The sequence below is a fragment of the Phyllobates terribilis genome, unplaced genomic scaffold, assembly GCF_046119375.1.
Source record: "Phyllobates terribilis strain yellow unplaced genomic scaffold, ASM4611937v1 Scaffold_1__5_contigs__length_1240528914, whole genome shotgun sequence".
Taxonomy (NCBI): Eukaryota; Metazoa; Chordata; class Amphibia; order Anura; family Dendrobatidae; genus Phyllobates; species Phyllobates terribilis.
In genome coordinates, this window is record NW_027362761.1 from 1,025,177,975 (window position 1) to 1,025,197,980 (window position 20,006).

General features: G+C 46.3%; 1 protein-coding gene across 2 annotated transcripts in view; it reads left to right on the top strand.

The window, feature by feature from the left end:
- Positions 1–20,006, top strand: part of FSTL5 (follistatin like 5) — a 1,189,778-nt gene that overhangs the window by 296,946 nt on the left and 872,826 nt on the right. The window lies entirely within an intron of this gene.

A 20,006-nucleotide genomic window follows, 5' to 3' on the forward strand; every position in this document is an offset into this window, starting at 1 on the left:
CGTGGGGACGGCAAGACTTGGACAGCAGCCCCTTGTCCTGCTGTCACCATAGTTACCCAGTGCCCAGTCAGCGACATGTAACGCCCCTGTCCATGCCTACTCGTCCAAGTGTCTGTGGTGAAATGCACCCTGTCACACACAGAGTTTCTCAAAGAAGCGGTGATGTTGTGTGCGACATGCTGGTGGAGCGCAGGCACACCTTTCTTTGAGAAGTAGTGCCGACTGGGCATCTGGTACTGGGGCACTGCGACGGACATAAGGTCTCGAAAATCCTCTGTGTCCACCAGGTGGAAAGGCAGCATTTCTGTAGCCAACAGCTTGCAGATGGTGAAATTCAACCTCTTAGCTTTCTCATGGCTAGGAGGAAATGGTCTTTTACTTGTCCACATCTGAGGGACCGAGGGCTGACTATTGTGCTTAGACGGGGTTGATAAGGGTGTCCCCGGCAAACTGCCGGTCTGTGAGGAAGATGCAGGCGGACATGTTAGGTTGCCTTGATCCAAAGGTGGTGCTATCGATGTCGGACAGAGCTCAACAATAGCTGGTGTTACCACCTCCAAAGAAAATGATGACCTGCCAATCACGCTGGCTATTGCGGGTAAAGAGGTGGCAGGTCTGCGCCCCAAAACAGGTGTGACTGCTGTCCCCCCAGTCACAGAGGATGAAGAGGCCGCGGATGCACAAGATATGGCAGACGGTGGCTGGCCCGGCCGGCTAGGCCGCATTGTAGCACACTGAGCTTCCCACTGCAACTTATGCTTCATGTCCATGTGCAGGTTCATGCATGAAGTACTCAAACTATGTATTTTTTGGCCTCTACTTAGCTTTTGCTGACAAATGTTACAGATAACACGAGTTGGGTCATCTTTATCGATCTGAAAAAATGCCCAGGCTATGCAAGGCTTAGCACCCATGCGACCTGAAGAGCCACCACGACTTGTGGTGAGAGGCAGAGTTGTGTTTGAGGATGCAGTTGTTGACGTGCTTCCAGTACTACGTCTCTGTCCAGGAAGGCGCAACCTGACCTCGTCGTCACTAGCATCTTCCTCCACCTCCTCTGCTGACCTCATCTCTTGGCTGACTGTGGGTTGACAGTAAGTGGGATCTCCAACCTCATCATCATCACCCTGTGCGTTATCACACCCGTCGTCCTCAGAGCCAACCTGTTCCTGCCCTGACAAAAAACTAAAGTTGTCGCTCCAATCAGGTATTTGAGACTCATCATCGTCTTCCTCATTGTCTCCACCAACAGGAGTTACAGTTTGGAAATGAGGGTCTACATTATGGTCAGAACCTTCTGCGTCTGGTCCTTCATCCGACTCATAAAGATTCTGGGCATCAGTGCAGATCATTTCCTCGTCTGGATTCACAGAAGCGCTGGAGTCAACCTCTGATTCCCAGGCTATAGTATGAGTAAACAGCTCTGCAGACTCAACCATCTGTTCGACCTCATACTCAGACGGGCAGCTGGAGATTTGGGAGCTGTGAGGAAGCAAGTGCGATTGGGGTGACACCTTTGAGGACTGGAGTATTTGTGATGTTGAAGTTGATGTGGAGGAGAGCCCACTTAAAGGAGCACTTGATATCCGTTGAAGCACCTGCTGTTTTTGTGCCTCATCTGGAATTTGTAGCGATTGGCGTGGCCGTAAGAAAGGGATCTTATCACATTGTCCACTAAAAGAAGTAGACATTTTAGTTTGGCTGGAAGATGGTCTTTCTTCTGCAGATGTTACTGTTGCTTTAACACCTACCCCACGGACACAACCTTTTTTCCGCTTCCCAACACGCCTATTCCCCTTTCCACCAGCAGCAGGCCTTTTTCCACTCATTTTGGTGGTTAACTAATTCACAACTCTGGAGTTGTTTGCACATAAAAACAATGGATGGGAACCGAGCAGAGCTGAGTGGCCAAACTGTGGTATTAGGCCAAAACTATTGGCTGGGTTAGATGCAGAAAAAAATTATATTCGATTTGCAACCTGATGGAGGTCAGTATAGATGGACTAATAGAACAAGTCCCACACACAGCTAGAAGCCCAAATATTTTTTCAGAGGTAGATGCAGAAAAAAAATATATTCAGTTTGCAACCTGATGGAGGTCAGTATAGATGGACTAATAGAGAAAGTCCCACACACTGCTAGAAGGCCAAATATTTTTTCAGAGCTAGATGCAGACAAAAAATTATTTTGAATTTGCAACCTGATGGAGGTCAGTATAGGTGGACTAATAGAACAAGTCCCACACACAGCTAGAAGCCCAAATATTTTTTCAGAGGTAGATGCAGAAAAAAATTATATTCAGTTTGCAACCTGATAGAGGTCTGTATAGATGGATTAATAGAACAAGTCCCACACACAGCTAGAAGCCCAATATTTTTTCAGAGGTAGATGCAGAAAAAAAAATATTTTTAATTTGCAACCTGATGGAGGTCAGTATAGATGGACTAATAGAGAAAGTCCCACACACTGGTAGAAGGCCAAATATTTTTTCAGAGCTAGATGCAGAAAAAAATTATATTCAGTTTGCAACCTGATGGAGGTCAGTATAGATGGACTAATAGAACAAGTCCCACACACAGCTAGAAGCCCAAATATTTTTTCAGAGGTAGATGCAGATAAAAATTATTTTTAATTTGCAACCTGATGGAGGTCAGTATAGATGGACTAATAGAGAAAGTCCCACACACTGCTAGAAGGCCAAATATTTTTTCAGAGCTAGATGCAGATAAAAATTATTTTTAATTTGCAACCTGATGGAGGTCAGTATAGATGGACTAATAGAGAAAGTCCCACACACTGCTAGAAGGCCAAATATTTTTTCAGAGCTAGATGCAGAAAAAAATTATATTCAGTTTGCAACCTGATGGAGGTCAGTATAGATGGACTAATAGAACAAGTCCCACACACTGCTAGAAGCCCAAATATTTTTTCAGAGCTAGATGCAGAAAAAAATTATATTCAATTTGCAACCTGATGGAGGTCAGTATAGATGGACTAATAGAATGATGCTATGCCCAAAAGATTTTACTTCACTAGGTGCAGTTAAAAAATTGGTATTCTATACACAGGTGGTATATCTTGCAACACAGATAGGCTACTCCACTGACTAACACACTCTGCAATAGGCCAAAAAGGATTAGCTTTGCTAGATTCAGCCAAATGCTGTGAAAAAAACTTGCACAGCACTGGCACAGACCTGCCTGGCAAAAACTGATAGGAACTGATGTAACCTAGTCCTGAAAAGGACTGCAATTACAATTAGTCTTTACTCCCACAATCTATCTATTTAAGAGCACAGACCTGCCTGATAAAAGTCGTAGGAAATGCTGTAACCTAGTCCTTAAAAGGACTGCAATCACAACTATTCCCTACTCCCAAGCTATCTGTAGATTTGTGCGAAAATTGGCTTGAAATTAACAAGGTATTGCGCACACAGCAACAGCGGTGCCGTCTAACACGCAGCTGCAGCAGTGAGAAAATGGTGGCGACGGGGAAAATGGCTTGGTCTTATAGGGCAAGGACATGTGACATACACTGCCAATGACACATGCCCTTGCTTGTGTGAAAAACAGCAGTTCGCTCCGTGTGTGCGCTGCTGATAGGCTGACAGACTGCACCTCCCCACTGCAAATGCGGGAAAGAGAAAAAAAATGGAGATCTTCATTATTCCTGCAGAGATCCATCCCCTGCCCCTCCCCCCACCCCGCTGTACAGTCCAACTGCGTATTAACATTAATTTTCATCATTACTGAGAAAAAATCCAGTTATGATTTTGGTGCACGAACAGTTATCGAACATAACCTCGAACAGCCGAATTTTTCTCAAATCGCTCGTGTTCGCCGAACGGCTCGAACACCGCCCAAAACAGCTCGAATTTGAGATTGGCGAACAGTTCGAGTAGAACAACGCTCATCTCTAATTCTGAGAGGCAGAATGAGGAGGTTAGAGAAAGTAGATGAGAGGCAGATTGGGAGAGGGGATCATTGATGGGGATATTAAAGTCTCCCATGATGATGGTGGGGATGTCACAGGATAGAAAGTGAGGAAGCCAGGTGGCAAAGTGATCCAGGAATTGGCGGGAGGAGCCTGGAGGGCGATACACAACCGCCACTCGCAGGGAGAAGGGTTTGAAGAGTCTGACGTTGTGCACTTCAAAGGAAGGAAACATGAGTGAGGGAACTGGGGGGATGACCTGGAAAGCACATTGTGGTGAAAGGAGCAAACCAACACCTCCACCCTGTCTATTCTGAGGTCTGGGAGTATGTTAAAATTTCAGCCCACCAAATGAGAGAGCAGCAGCTGCGGTGGTGTCTGAATGCTGGATCGAGGTTTCTGTAATAGCCAGAAGGTTAAGGGAATTAGAGAGGAAAAAATTGTAAATGTAAGTTAGTTTATTACACACAGACCGTGCGCTACAGAGAGCGCAATGGAAAGCGATAGGAGAGGGCATGCACTGAATGTTAATAAGATTAGCAGGGTTTCTATATGCAGCTGGAGGAGAGTGGTGTATGCTAGTGGAGGGAGGCCCAGGGTTGGGGGAGATGTCGCCAGCGACTAGGAGAAGGAGAAAAAAGAGAAAGAGCAGGTGGTGCAATGATTTTTGTGAACGTTTTGAGTGCTGTATGGAGGTGGTGGATGGTTTGGAGTGGGTGAGAAAGGTCAGTAGAGCCTCAGAGTTATACATGGGAGAGGGGAGAAGGCAGCGGTGGAAATGGAGTGAGTGCACAGAATGTGTTAAAGGGCGGATGAGATGAGAGAAAGCAGAAGTTAAGACAAGTAAGAAGCAGATTGCTATGACAAATGCATAATGCAATACATCTGACCAAGAAGCAGTATGTTTGCATGATTATCTTATACACCTTACCTGTCTCCTGCCCTGTCTAACTGCCATTGTATAACTGCTTATTAAACGCACTTTAAGCTATTGCACTTAAAGTCTGTTACACGCGTGACCCAGCACGCGTGCTATCCTGAGCAAGAGCTGAACATATATGAATTGAAATGTCTGCTAACATGCAGCACCAATTGGCCAAACTAAGTAATTAGTAGTGTTGAGCCACCCCTGTAGTGTTCGAGTTCGTTTCGGTTCGTCGAACACCCGTGTGTTCGCCGAACTGTTCGTCGAACTGTTCGTCGAACACCTTCGAACACCGTTAAAACCAATGGCAGGCAAACAAAAACACATAGAAACACATAGAAAACACCTTCAAAGGTGTCCAAAAGCTGACAAACTGCTCAGAAGACACAACTAACACATGGAAAAGTGACAAGTACATATAGTCATGCGAAAATAAAAGAGGTGGAGGAGTAAAAGGAGGGGGAGACACAGATATAGGCATGTCATGCCCTTCTAAAATCCAAAAAGTGAGAAGCCGACACGGCCAGTCCGCTCCTGCCCGTGCCACCTCCGTGTCGCCGGGTTTGTGCCAGAGCCGCGGTGAACCCTGATGGCCAGCCCCCCTCTCCCAATACTGGTGCCTGTCCGCTGGTGGGTCGAGCGAGCCCCCCTGTGGTGGAGGCAGCTCTAAGCTTTTTAATTTAAATTGTCTCTCTAATTTGAATGAATACACTTTAAATCCATTTACAAGGATCTATTGGAGGGCAAGTCTCATGCCAGCAGCCGCGTAATTCCAGCTCCAGTAGCGTCCACTAAAGCTGCTGCAGTTAAAAAGCTTTTATAAGGATCGAGCTCGGCTGTCCACCGCAAGGCATCCTACTGCCAGTCCCAGCCCCTATGCCTTGGGGTGCCTCCTGATGCTCTTCACTGAGTATCCCGTGGTCCCGAAGCATTTCCTTTGAAAAAATTAAGTGTCTAAACTACAGATGGTGTAGCTTGCTTAACAGCCGGGATAATCCGCTGACTAGCAGACACTGCTACAAGGCACAAAGTATTTCCTGGGCTAGATGCAGTTAAAAATTTGTAATTAGATACTCTCGTTGGATGCTGAGAAAGCATTCCATAGAGTCTCCTGGCACGCCATATATGATTCTCTTAAAAAGCTTGGGGTAGGGGTCTAGGGGACCCTTTCATAGCCAAAATCACGGCCCTGTATCACAATACGTCACCTAGGCTGAAGATAAATGGAACTGTAGCACCCTGCGGGCTCGGTTGCTACAGAGGTATTGCACCTCACCCAGAGGTGTGATATCTCACTCTCAGGTAAGGATGGAGTGTGGATCAGGACCCGACACCTGCATGCATTACACCACATTGCCGTGGGGCAGGGCGACCAATATGCCTCTGAGATGGGCACGACAGTCCCTGTCCCTGGCTGGAGTGGGGGGAGGGAACACTGAGGAAGGGGAACCCTGTAGTGCAGGAGCAGGGAGGAAGCAGTTCCTGGGTGCATTGAGAAGGGAGTATAAAAGGTGGGCACCATCTTAGTTCAGTGCAGAGAAGTCTGAGCAGAAGTGGCAGGGAGCAGGGGCTCTGCATGAGCTCTGCTCTGGAGGCGGGCCTAGTAACAGAGGCCCAGGCCTGGAAGAGGGAGAAGGAAGGAAGAGGAGCGGAGAAGGCTCCAGGAACGAGGAATGAAGGGATCCCAGGGGTGCGGACGGGCGAGTCGCCACCGCACGCCCGAATCCACCTGCGTGGAGGGGTCAGGCCAAAGGGGGAAACCGGTCCCCGAAACTAGTGGAGGCAGGAAACGACCCTCAGCTAGAAACCGGAGGCTGTGACATTTTATGTGGCGCAGCCCCTCGCTACACCCGCTAGGAAGGCACCACATAGGGTCAGGGAAACTGGCGCCAAGTTTACCAAGAGGAGGCCCGAGGCAGCCGGACAGAAGGGTTGGTAAGAAAGGCCAGACAAAGGACACACAAAGGGGGTCCTGTGAAGCGCTCCAAAGTTATCTGGGAGTTGTCTGAGCCCCTCACCTGGTGAGCACAGTACGACGTGGGCAGCCGTTACCTGCAGACGTGGTCTGGATAATAAGAACTGTGAGTAAAGGCCCTGGACTGCATCACTGACTCCGTGTCGTTACTGCTGCTGCCCTGCACCATCACCCCCATCCTCCGCATATACTGCCCTGAGGCTATACTCCTCCCGTGGGGAGTTATGCTACGCTCTGCTGCACCCACAACACCAGCCTCAGCGGTCTGCCCTGCAGCGGCGGTTCACTCTGACCGCAATCCACGGGTGGCGTAGTCGGACATTTAAACATCAAAACCACATAAATAGTTCCGCCACTGGTTTGACCACCCTGAGCCACGGAACCGGGTTGCCGCCACGAAGACTACAACCACCAGCATCCACCAAAAAGGGTCCGGCTCCGGGTGTCCCAAGGCCCAGGGGGTGCATCAGAACATTTTCATCACCTTTCACAATCACCAATGGGACAAGGCAGGGATGTCCTCTGTCCCCTCTCTTATACATCCTAGTGACGGAGCACCTGCTCTCATCAATTCGCCATAACCCCAATATTAGGTGGATTGAGGTGGGAGGCACCGAGTACAAGTGTTCTCTATTTGCTGATGATGTCCTAGTATATATCACTCAATCACATATATCCATCCATGCTGTTATGGCTGAAATAGATCACTTTGTTACATGGTCAAATTTTAAAATCAATGCAGCGAAGTCTGAGGCCCTCGATGTCTCCCTCCCCAAATCCATATAGGATTCCATCCAGTCCAACTTTCCCTTTGCCTGGCCCTCACAGCGTATCAAATACTTAGGAATTCCTATTCATAGAGACCTCTCCCATCTATGTTATCTTAATTTTGGGCCCTTTATTGAACAACTCCATACAGACCACGGTTGGCAAGTTAGAACTGTAAGATTCACTACGTGAACCACTGGTGTTTTGTGGAAAAGCACATGTACACTGCGTTCCAAATTATTATGCAAAAAGTGTTTAGGAGTGATAAGGGAAGAATTTGTTTGTTTGTCAGTTAAACTCATTGATGGTGATGTGTGTCAGGGCTCTTTATATCACTGTAAGCAATTGCAGACACCTGTGCTAATTAGTTTGGCAGGTGTGTCCAATGAAAGGCAAGACTACTTAAGAAGGCTGTCTCACATTATTAAGCAGCCTACATTTTCTGCCAAAATGGGAAAGAAAAAGGATGTGTCGGCTGCTGAGAAGCAACAAATTGTGGAGTGTTTAGGTCAAGGCATGACTACAATCAACATTGTGCGATGATCAGGATGAAGTGTCTTGGCAATCAAGAAGTATGTAGCTGATTCACAGTACACACGTGTGCGTGCTGATAAGGGCAAATTGAGGACTCTTTCCTACAGGCAATTACGTCAGGTTGAAAGAGCAGCGGCAAAAAAGCCTTGTCATAGCAGCAGACAAGTTTTTGAAGCTGCTTGTGCCTCCAACGTCCCCCGAACAACAAGATGCAGGGTCCTTCAGAGGTTTGCAGCTGTGCATACGCCATCCTGTCGACCTCCTCTATCCACTTCTCACAAGCAGAAACGGCTCCAGTGGGCCAAACATTACATGAAGACTGATTTCAAAACTGTTTTGTTCACGGATGAGTGCCGTGCAGCGCTCGATGGTCCAGATGGATGGAGTGGAGGATGGCTGGTTGATGGACACCCCACGCAAACACGGCTACAGTGCCAACAAGGAGGAGGTGGAGTAATGTTTTGGGCTGGAATCATGGGGAGAGAGATTGTCGGCCTCTTTAGGATCCCTGAAGGCGCTAAAGATGAACTCCATAATGTATGTGGATTTTCTCAAACAGCACTTCCTGCCATGGTTCAAGAAGAAGAACCGTGTATTTCACAGCAAGATCATTTTTCTGCATGATAATGCACCATCTCATGCTGCACATAAAACATCTGCATCTCTGATTGATATGGGCATAAAAGGGGACAAACTTATGGTGTGACCCCCATGCTCCCCTGACCTCTACCCCATTCAGAACCTTTGGAGCATCATTAAAAGGAGTGTCTATGATGGCGGGAGGCAGTTCACATCTAAGCAACAGCTCTGGGAGGGTATTCTGTCCTCATGCAAAACAATTGAAGCAGAAACCATCCAAAACCTGACAAATTCAATGGACGAGAGAGTTCAGAAGCTCCTTTCGAACAAGGGGTCCTATGTGAAAATGTAACATCACCTAGAATAAAGTTTTGAGTTGAAAACTGTTTGATTTCAGTTTCTAACAACCTGCTAATGCTTATAATTTCAAAAATGACCATTTTTTTGGTCTTTATTAAAATGAAAATGTTGATCGAAAAGTTTGGGGGATCTAAGAGTGTGGCAACCCAGTAGTCATGATTACTTCGAATTCTGACAATATGAGGGTCATGCTGCAGGTAGTGCAGCAAGAAGGCACTTATGTGTCTTGCGCATCTCGGAGCCCCAAAATTATTTTCCGGGCTAGATGCAGCTAAAAATTATTATTAATTTTAAATCTGGTGAAGCTTTAGTATAAATGGCCTAATAGGATCAGTGCTGCACACTGCTACAAAGCCCAAATTATTTTCCAGTCAAGATACAGATAAACATGATTAGTAATTTTAAATCTGGTGGAGCTTATTATAGATGGCCTAATAGAATCAGTGCTGCACACTGCTACAAAGCCCAAATTATTTTCCAGCCAAGATACAGATAAACATGATTAGTAATTTGAAAGCTTAAAACGGTTGGTAGGGTGATTTTAACCAATCATCAAGCTTTTACTCTCCCCAGGATGACACAGGGGTAGAAAAGTCGTTTCGGATCCATGATTTGTTCATCTTTATGAACGTGAGTCTGTCTACATTATCAGTGGAGAGCCGCATGCGCTTATCTGTCAGCACACCACCAGCAGCGCTGAACACACGTTCAGACAGAACGCTGGCTGCGGGGCATGACAAGATTTCCAAGGCGTAAGTGGCTAGCTCCGGCCATTTATCCAGATTGGAAGCCCAAAAAGAGCAAGGGTCCAGTGACACAGTCATGGCTTCAATGTTTACTTGGAGATACTCCTGTACCATCGTCTCTAGGCGTTGACTATGTGTCAGACTTCTTGTCTCCTGTGGCCTTGCAAAGGATGGGCTAAAAAAGTGGTGAAATGATTCCGCAAAATTGATGTTACCAGCAGATACTGTGGTTCTGTTACGGTTTGAGTGCTGAACACTTGACGGTCCCACGGTTGGCAAGTTGGAACTGTGAGATTCACTACGTGCACCACTGGTATTTTGTGGAAAAGCACATGTAAGATTCTGCAACAGTCTCTGCTGATACTCCTGCATGCGTGCATCCCTTTCTATGGCAGGAATAATTTCTGCAAATTTACTTTTGTACCAGGGATCTAACAGTGTGGCAACCCAGTAGTCAGGATTATTTCTAATTCTCACAATTCGAGGGTCATGTTGCAGGTAGTGCAGCAAGAAGGCACTCATGTGTGTTGCGCATCCAGGAGCACCAAGTCCCTGTTGTGTTGGTGGCGAGGTAACAATCATGCTTCCTTCCACTGTCCTCTCCCCCCAACCTCGCACAACAGAAATGTGATCAAGGTCTCCCTCATCTGATGAGTCTTCCATCAGTTCGTCCTCCACTTCTTCCTGGGCTCCTGCACCTTCCTCACTAGTTTGGCTGCTACCATGTGCCCTGGTAAAACCATCTCCCCCACCCTCACATGCCTGCCGCCTTGGTGCTGCCGACCGTCTGGACCTTGCAGATGTTAGCCCTTCCGCATACAACTCCTCCTCCTCTACTTCCTCCACCTCCTCTTGTGCCACCACCTGACTCCGAATTCTGTTTAACATGTGCTCCAGCATGTAAATCACCGGAATAGTCATGCTGATAATGGCATCGTCAGCACTAAACATCTTTGTCGCCATTTCAAAACTGTGCAGAAGGGTGCATAGGTCCCTGATCTGAGACCACTCCTCCAGCGTGATTTGCCCCACCTCTGAATCTCGTTGGCCCAGGCTATACGTCAGAACGTATTGCACCAGGGCTTGTCGGTGCTGCCACAGTCGCTGCAACATGTGCAGAGTTGAATTCCACCGGGTAGGCACATCGCATTTTAGCCGGTGAAGTGGCAGGCCCAACGACTTCTGTAGAGATGTAAGTCGCTGAGCTGCGGGATGCGAACGGCGGAATTGAGCACACAGCGACCGTGCACTCTGCAGAAGGCCATCTAGTCTGGGATAGTGGGCTAAAAATTGCTGGACAACCAGGTTCAACACGTGAGCCATACAAGGCACGTGTGTGACATTGCCCCGGCGAAGGGCCGCACCCAGGTTTGCAGCATTGTCGCACACGGCCTTCCCTGGTTTCAGGTCCAGTGGAGACAACCATTCATGAAATTGGTTCTCCAGAGCTGACCACAACTCCTCAGCTGTGTGACTCACATTTCCCAGACATTTCAATGTAAAAACCGCCTGATGACGTTGAGCCCTACTGCCAGCATAGTAAGGAGGTGTGCAGGATCCCTTCTGCGCAGTTAGAAAGCTTGTGGCATGACCAGACAGGCTTTGGGTGCAGGTGGAAGACCGAGAGGAGGTTGAGGAGGCAGAAGCAGTGGAGGAACTTTGACATAAAGAGGATTGACGCACAACTCGTGGGGACGGCAAGACTTGGACAGCAGCCCCTTGTCCTGCTGTCACCATAGTTACCCAGTGCCCAGTCAGCGACATGTAACGCCCCTGTCCATGCCTACTCGTCCAAGTGTCTGTGGTGAAATGCACCCTGTCACACACAGAGTTTCTCATAGAAGCGGTGATGTTGTGTGCGACATGCTGGTGGAGCGCAGGCACACCTTTCTTTGAGAAGTAGTGCCGACTTGGCATCTGGTACGGGGGCACTGCGACGGACATAAGGTCTCAAAAATCCTCTGTGTCCACCAGGCGGAAAGGCAGCATTTCTGTAGCCAAGAGCTTGCAGATGGTGAAATTCAACCTCTTAGCTTTCTCATGGCTAGGAGGAAATGGTCTTTTACTTGTCCACATCTGAGGGACCGAGGGCTGGCTATTGTGCTTAGACGGGGTTGATAAGGGTGTCCCCGGCAAACTGCCGGTCTGTGAGGAAGATGCAGGCAGACATGTTAGGTTGCCTTGATCCAAAGGTGGTGCTATCGATGTCGGACAGCGCTCAACACCAGCTGGTGTTACCACCTCCAAAGAAAATGATGACCTGCCAATCACGCTGGCTGTTGCGGGTAAAGAGGTGGCAGGTCTGCCCCCCAAAACAGGTGTGACTGCTGTCCCCCCAGTCACAAAGGATGAAGAGGCCGCGGATGCGCAAGATATGGCAGACGGTGGTTGGCCCGGCCGGCTAGGCCGCATTGTAGCACACTGAGCTTCCCACTGCAACTTATGCTTCATGTCCATGTGCCGGTTCATGCATGAAGTATTCAAACTATGTATTTTTTGGTCTCTACTTAGCTTTTGCTGACAAATGTTGCAGATAACACGAGTTGGGTCATCTTTATCTATCTGAAAAAATGCCCAGGCTATGCAAGGCTTAGCACCCATGCGACCTGAAGAGCCACCACGACTTGTGGTGAGAGGCAGAGCTGTGTTTGAGGATGCAGTTGTTGACGTGCTTCCAGTACTACGTCTCTGTCCAGGAAGGCGCAACCTGACCTCGTCGTCACTAGCATCTTCCTCCACCTCCTCTACTGACCTCATCTCTTGGCTGACTGTGGGTTGACAGTAAGAGGGATCTCCAACCTCATCATCATCACCCTGTGCGTTATCACACCCGTCGTCCTCAGAGCCAACCTGTTCCTGCCCTGACAAAAAACTAAAGTTGTCGCTCCAATCAGGTATTTGAGTCTTATCATCGTCTTCCTCATTGTCTCCACCAACAGGAGTTACAGTTTGGGAATGAGGGTCTTGTTATGTTCTGCTACCAGAGCTAAGGAAAGAGAGGAGATCTGTCCCTACGATAGAACTCAGCTGAATCCCTACGATGTAACAGGGAACCTGATCCTGCGATCAGACCTGCTAAAGTCCTAAGCTAGTCTGTACGGAGACCTATAGATGTGGGGAAGGAATCCCTACAAGTACTAAGGACTGGGAGGAAAATGGGACACCTCCTAACAGAAATAGTAGCAGACAAACGAACAAACAAAATATATAGAACATAGAGGTCCGTAGACCAAGCAAACTAACAGAGTTAGATACAGAGCACAGGCTAGCTAGAAAGTAGTTATACAATGAAGTCCAGCAAAGCCAGAAGGGCGGAGCAGGATTAAATAGGCCAACAAGGTCATGTGACCAGCAAAGGAAAAAACCTAAGAGCAAGGTTCTAACAGTACCCCCCCTTCTAAGAGGATCTTCCGGATCTCCTAGGACCAGGCTTATCAGGAAATCTCCTGTGAAACGCTCTGATAAGTCTGGACGCAGAAACATCATCTGACCTCACCCAAGAGTAATCCTCGGGTCCGAAACCTTTCCAGGCCACAAGATACAGCAAACTACCTCTATACAGTCTAGAGTTAAGGATGCGAGAAATTTCATATTCCCCATCCTCCACCACCGGAGGAACAGAGGCAGAGGCGTCACCATCCGACACAACAGCTTTTTTTAACAGAGAGACATGAAATACCGGATTAATTCTCCAGGAGGTAGGAACCTCCAACCTAACAGCAGATTGGTTGACAACCTGAAGCACCTTAAAGGGCCCTACAAACTTGGGACCCAATTTCTTAGAAGGAATCCTCAACCGCAGATTCCTAGAGGACAACCAAACCATGTCACCAACAGCGAACAAAACCTCCTGTCGTTTCCTATCAAAGTAGTCTTTAGATTTTCTGTTGGCCTCCTGAAGATTACCACGCACATCCGTCCAAACTCTCTCCAAATCACCGGAAAAATTCTCCTCCTCAGGCACGGCAGATCCCAACTTGGAGAACGACCCAAACGACGGATGTCTCCCAGAACAACAAAAAAAAGGCGAACAACCAGCAGAAGAAGATGTATGATTGTTCAGAGCAAATTCAGCAAGTGGCAGAAACTCAGACCACCCCTCTTGATTGTCTGCCACAAAACAACGCAAGAACTGCTCAACATCCTGGTTTTTCCTTTCTGTCTGGCCATTAGATTCAGGATGATATCCGGACGAGAACGACAAATGAACTCCCAACCTGTCACAAAAGGCACGCCAAAAACGAGCCACGAACTGAGGACCCCTATCAGAAACAATGTCAGTAGGAACGCCATGAAGTCTGACAATTTCCTTGACAAAGGCCTTAGCGAGAGTTTTAGCGCAGGGCAGTTTGACGAAGGGAACCAAGTGACACATCTTGCTAAAATGGTCAACGACCACCCAGATGACAGTAAAACCCTCAGAGGGGGGAAGGTCAGTTATAAAGTCCATAGCCAAATGTGTCCAAGGAGCACTGGGAACCTCCAAAGGACAAAGCAACCCCGCAGCAGGAGTATGTGAGGACTTAGATCTAGCACATATAGTACATTGACGCACCCACTTAATGACTTCCTTCTGCCTTCCAGGCCACCAAAAACTGTGACCCACCAGTCTCTTGGTCTCAGAGATTCCGAGATGACCTGCCAACCGAGATTTGTGACACTCAACAAACAAATCTCTCCTAAAGGTCCCAGGCACAAACAACCTCCCATGAGGAGTGTTAGATGGGGCATTCTCCTGTGCTTTAAGAATCTCATCTTCCAAAATGGAGTCCAAAGCAGCTATCACAACACCTTCTTGTAAAATGTTCTCCTCTTTCTCAGCACCGACTATGGGAGAAAAACTGCGAGACAAGGCATCCGCCTTAACATTCTTAGTACCAGGGATGTAAGTAACGGAGAAATTAAACCACGAGAAAAACAGTGCCCACCTAGCCTGACGGGCATTCAGGCGCTTGGCAGCATCAAGATATATCAGATTTTTATGATCCGTAAGAACCTGAACGGGAAATTCCGCACCTTCCAAGAAGTGGCGCCAGTGTTCAAATGCGAGTTTAATAGCCAATAATTCCCGATTACCAATATCGTAATTCAGTTCAGTCTCCGAAAATTTTTTTTGAAAAAAAGGCACAGGGATGTAATGCATCCCCGTTATCCTGAGACAATACTGCGCCAACCCCCACAGAGGAAGCATCAACCTCAACCAAAAACGGCTTAGTCACATCAGGCTGCATAAGGATGGGAGCAGAGGTGAACCTCTCCTTGAGATACACAAAAGCTTCAATGGCCTCAGAAGACCACTGAACCGCATCAGCACCTTTCCTGGTGAGATCGGTCAGAGGTTTGACAATATTAGAAAAAATTTTTATGAATTTTCTATAATAATTGGCGAAACCTAAAAACCTCTGTATTGATTTCAAACCAATAGGCCTAGGCCATTCCTGTACAGCTTGAACTTTAACCGGGTCCATCTCAAAACCTTTGCTGGAGATAATGTAACCCAAAAAACTAATTCTCTGTACAGCGAACTCACATTTCTCCAGCTTAGCAAAAAGCGAATTGTCCATTAATAACTGTAATACCTCACGTACGCTCCGCCAATGAGACTCCAGATCCGGCGAATAAATCAAAATGTCATCCAAATACACAACCACATTTTTGCCGATCAAAGGTCTAAGGATGTCATTAATAAGATTCTGAAAAAATGCAGGAGCATTAGTAAGACCAAAAGGCATAACCAGATTCTCAAAATGACCCATAGGAGTGTTAAAAGCAGTCTTCCATTCGTCACCCTCCTTCATGCGCAACAGATTGTATGCCCCCTTAAGGTCAATTTTAGAGAACCACTTGGCCCCCATTAACTGGTTAAACAGATCAGGAATCAATGGCAGTGGGTAAGGATTGCGTACAGTAATTTTGTTAATCTCACGAAAGTCCAGACAAGGACGTTAACCGCCGTCCTTTTTTTTTACAAAAAAAAAATCCAACCGCCACAGGAGACTTAGAGGGCCTAATGTGACCGGCGGCCAAACTTGTCTGTATGTATTCCTCCAAAGCCTTCCTCTCAGGAATAGTAAGGTTAAATAAACGACTTTTAGGAAGAGTCGCTCCAGGGACAAATTCAATAGAACAATCATAGTCTCTATGGGGAGGCAAAACCTGCGATTCCTTCTCAGAAAAAACTCTCCAAAAATCCTGAATAGGAACAGGCAATTCTCCCCTATCCAAAGCTGCAATACGCCCGTTACAACACTTGTCATAACATTTATGGCTCCAGGATTTAATTTCACTGGTAGACCAATCCAGTACAGGATTGTGAAATTTTAACCAGGGCAATCCCAATATTACTGGAGAAGGCAAGTTATTCAAAACTACCAAATCCAATTTCTCATGGTGAACACCATTAATAGTGAGAGGAAATTCACAGACCTTGAGAGTAATATTCTTCAAAGGGGAACCATCCACAGAAACAACAGCAATGGGGGATGATAAAGGTTCGGGTTTTAAATTGAGTCTTTCCAAGAATCCCCCATCAATTACATTCAGAGTAGACCCACAATCAACAAACACCCGAAATTCCATTAATTTTTCCTGAGCAATCGTGGAAGCAGCTAAAAATACACCCTTGGAATTTATACAGGCAATACGGGCATGACTGACCATTTTTTTTTCTTTCTTCATACGAAGCTCACAGCCTTAGCAGGTCTTTAACCCTTTCATTGAGCCCAGCAAGAAATAGACTTTTCAGAGCAGAATCGTTCCACCCTGTTTGAGTGGACCAACGACGGAAATGAGTACAATATTTTTCCACATTACCTGATCCCTGTTTCAAACGTCTCAACTCAGTCTCAGCTGATGCGACACGGTCAGGATCATCATATAATAGTCCCAAAGCAGAAAAAAAACTATCCACTGATCTGAAGCATGTATCACTAGGTTGCAAAGAAAAGGCCCACTCCTGAGGCTCTTTGCGCAAAAGTGACATTATAAACCCTATGCGCTGGGATTCATCCCCAGAGGACTTGGGTCTCAAACGAAAATACAATAAGCAAGCATTTTTAAATGAAAAAAATTCTCGGTGTTCACCAAAAAATAAATCCGGCAAACATACCTTAGGCTCCAAGAAATGTGCTCCAGGACAGTTACTCACGTGCTGACGGAGCTCGGCCACCTCCAGAGAGAGTCCCTGCAGGCGATGAGCCAAATCCTGAACCGACACCATGATGGAACAGAAAAATCTTTCCTTAGAGAATTTGCAGGCTGGACTTACTGTTATGTTCTGCTACCAGAGCTAAGGAAAGAGAGGAGATCTGTCCCTACGATAGAACTCAGCTGAATCCCTACGATGTAACAGGGAACCTGATCCTGCGATCAGACCTGCTAAAGTCCTAAGCTAGTCTGTACGGAGACCTATAGATGTGGGGAAGGAATCCCTACAAGTACTAAGGACTGGGAGGAAAATGGGACACCTCCTAACAGAAATAGTAGCAGACAGACGAACAAACAAAATATATAGAACATAGAGGTCCGTAGACCAAGCAAACTAACAGAGTTAGATACAGAGCACAGGCTAGCTAGAAAGTAGTTATACAATGAAGTCCAGCAAAGCCAGAAGGGCGGAGCAGGATTAAATAGGCCAACAAGGTCATGTGACCAGCAAAGGAAAAAACCTAAGAGCAAGGTTCTAACAGGTCTACATTATGGTCAGAACCTTCTGCGTCTGGTCCTGGATCCGACTCATAAAGATTCTGGGCATCAGTGCAGATCATTTCCTCGTCTGGATTCACAGAAGCGCTGGAGTCGACCTCTGATTCCCAGGCTATAGTATGAGTAAACAGCTCTGCAGACTCAACCATCTGTTCTACCTCATACTCAGACGGGCAGCTGGAGATTTGGGAGCTGTGAAGAAGCAAGTGCGATTGGGGTGACACCTTTGAGGACTGGAGTATTTGTGATGTTGAAGTTGATGTGGAGGAGAACCCCACTTAAAGGAGCACTTGATATCCGTTGAAGCACCTGCTGTTTTTGTGCCTCATCTGGAATTTGTAGCGATTGGCGTGGCCGTAAGAAAGGGATCTTATCACATTGTCCGCTAAAAGAAGTAAACATTTTAGTTTGGCTGGAAGATGGTCTTTCTTCTGCAGATGTTACTGTTGCTTTAACACCTACCCCACGGACACAACCTTTTTTCCCCTTCCCAACACGCCTATTCCCCTTTTCACCAGCAGCAGGCCTTTTTCCACTCATTTTGGTGGTTAACTAATTCACAACTCTGGAGTTGTTTGCACAAAAAAACAATGGATGGGAACCGAGCAGAGCTGAGTGGCCAAACTGTGGTATTAGGCCAAAACTATTGGCTGGGTTAGATGTAGAAAAAAATTATATTCAATTTGCAACCTGATGGAGGTCTGTATAGATGGATTAATAGAACAAGTCCCACACACAGCTAGAAGCCCAATATTTTTTCAGAGGTAGATGCAGAAAAAAATATATTCAGTTTGCAACCTGATGGAGGTCTGTATAGATGGATTAATAGAACAAGTCCCACACACTGCTAGAAGCCCAATATTTTTTCAGAGGTAGATGCAGAAAAAAATATATTCAGTTTGCAACCTGATGGAGGTCTGTATAGATCGATTAATAGAACAAGTCCCACACACAGCTAGAAGCCCAATATTTTTTCAGAGGTAGATGCAGAAAAAAATATATTCAGTTTGCAACCTGATGGAGGTCTGTATAGATGGATTAATAGAACAAGTCCCACACATAGCTAGAAGCCCAATATTTTTTCAGAGGTAGATGCAGAAAAAAATATATTCAGTTTGCATCCTGATGGAGGTCTGTATAGATGGATTAATAGAACAAGTCCCACACACAGCTAGAAGCCCAATATTTTTTCAGAGGTAGATGCAGAAAAAAATATATTCAGTTTGCAACCTGATGGAGGTCTGTATAGATGGATTAATAGAACAAGTCCCACACACAGCTAGAAGCCCAATATTTTTTCAGAGGTAGATGCAGAAAAAAATATATTCAGTTTGCAACCTGATGGAGGTCAGTATAGATGGACTAATACAACAAGTCCCACACACAGCTTGAAGCCCAATATTTTTTCAGAGGTAGATGCAGAAAAAAACATATTCAGTTTGCAACCTGATGGAGGTCTGTATAGATGGATTAATAGAACAAGTCCCACACACAGCTAGAAGCCCAATATTTTTTCAGAGGTAGATGCAGAAAAAAATATATTCAGTTTGCAACCTGATGGAGGTCTGTATAGATTGATTAATAGAACAAGTCCCACACACAGCTAGAAGCCCAATATTTTTTCAGAGCTAGATGCAGAAAAAAATTATATTCAATTTGCAACCTGATGGAGGTCAGTATAGATGGACTAATAGAATGATGCTATGCCCAAAAGATTTTACTTCACTAGGTGCAGTAAAAAAATTGGTATTCTATACACAGGTGGTATATCTTGCAACACAGATAAGCTACTCCACTGACTAACACACTCTGCAATAGGCCAAAAAGGATTAGCTTTGCTAGATTCAGCCAAATGCTGTGAAAAAAACTTGCACAGCACTGGCACAGACCTGCCTGGCAAAAACTGATAGGAACTGATGTAACCTAGTCCTGAAAAGGACTCCAATTACAATTAGTCTTTACTCCCACAATCTATCTATTTAAGAGCACAGACCTGCCTGATAAAAGTCGTAGGAAATGCTGTAACCTAGTCCTTAAAAGGACTGCAATCACAACTATTCCCTACTCCCAAGCTATCTGTAGATTTGTGCGAAAATTGGCTTGAAATTAACAAGGTATAGCGCACACAGCAACAGCGGTGCCGTCTAACACGCACTGCAGCAGTGAGAAAATGGTGGCGACGGGGAAAATGGCTGGGTCTTATAGGGCAAGGACATGTGACATACACTGCCAATGACACATGCACTTGCTTGTGTGAAAAAAAGCACTTCGCTCCGTGTGTGCGCTGCTGATAGGCTGACAGATTGCACCTCCCCACTGCAAATGCGGGAAAGAGAAAAAAAAATGGAGATCTTCATTGTTCCTGCAGAGATCCATCCCCTGCCCCTCCCCCCACCCCGCTGTACACTCAAACTGCGTATTAACATTAATTTTCATCATTACTGAGAAAAAATCCAGTTATGATTTTGGTGCACGAACAGTT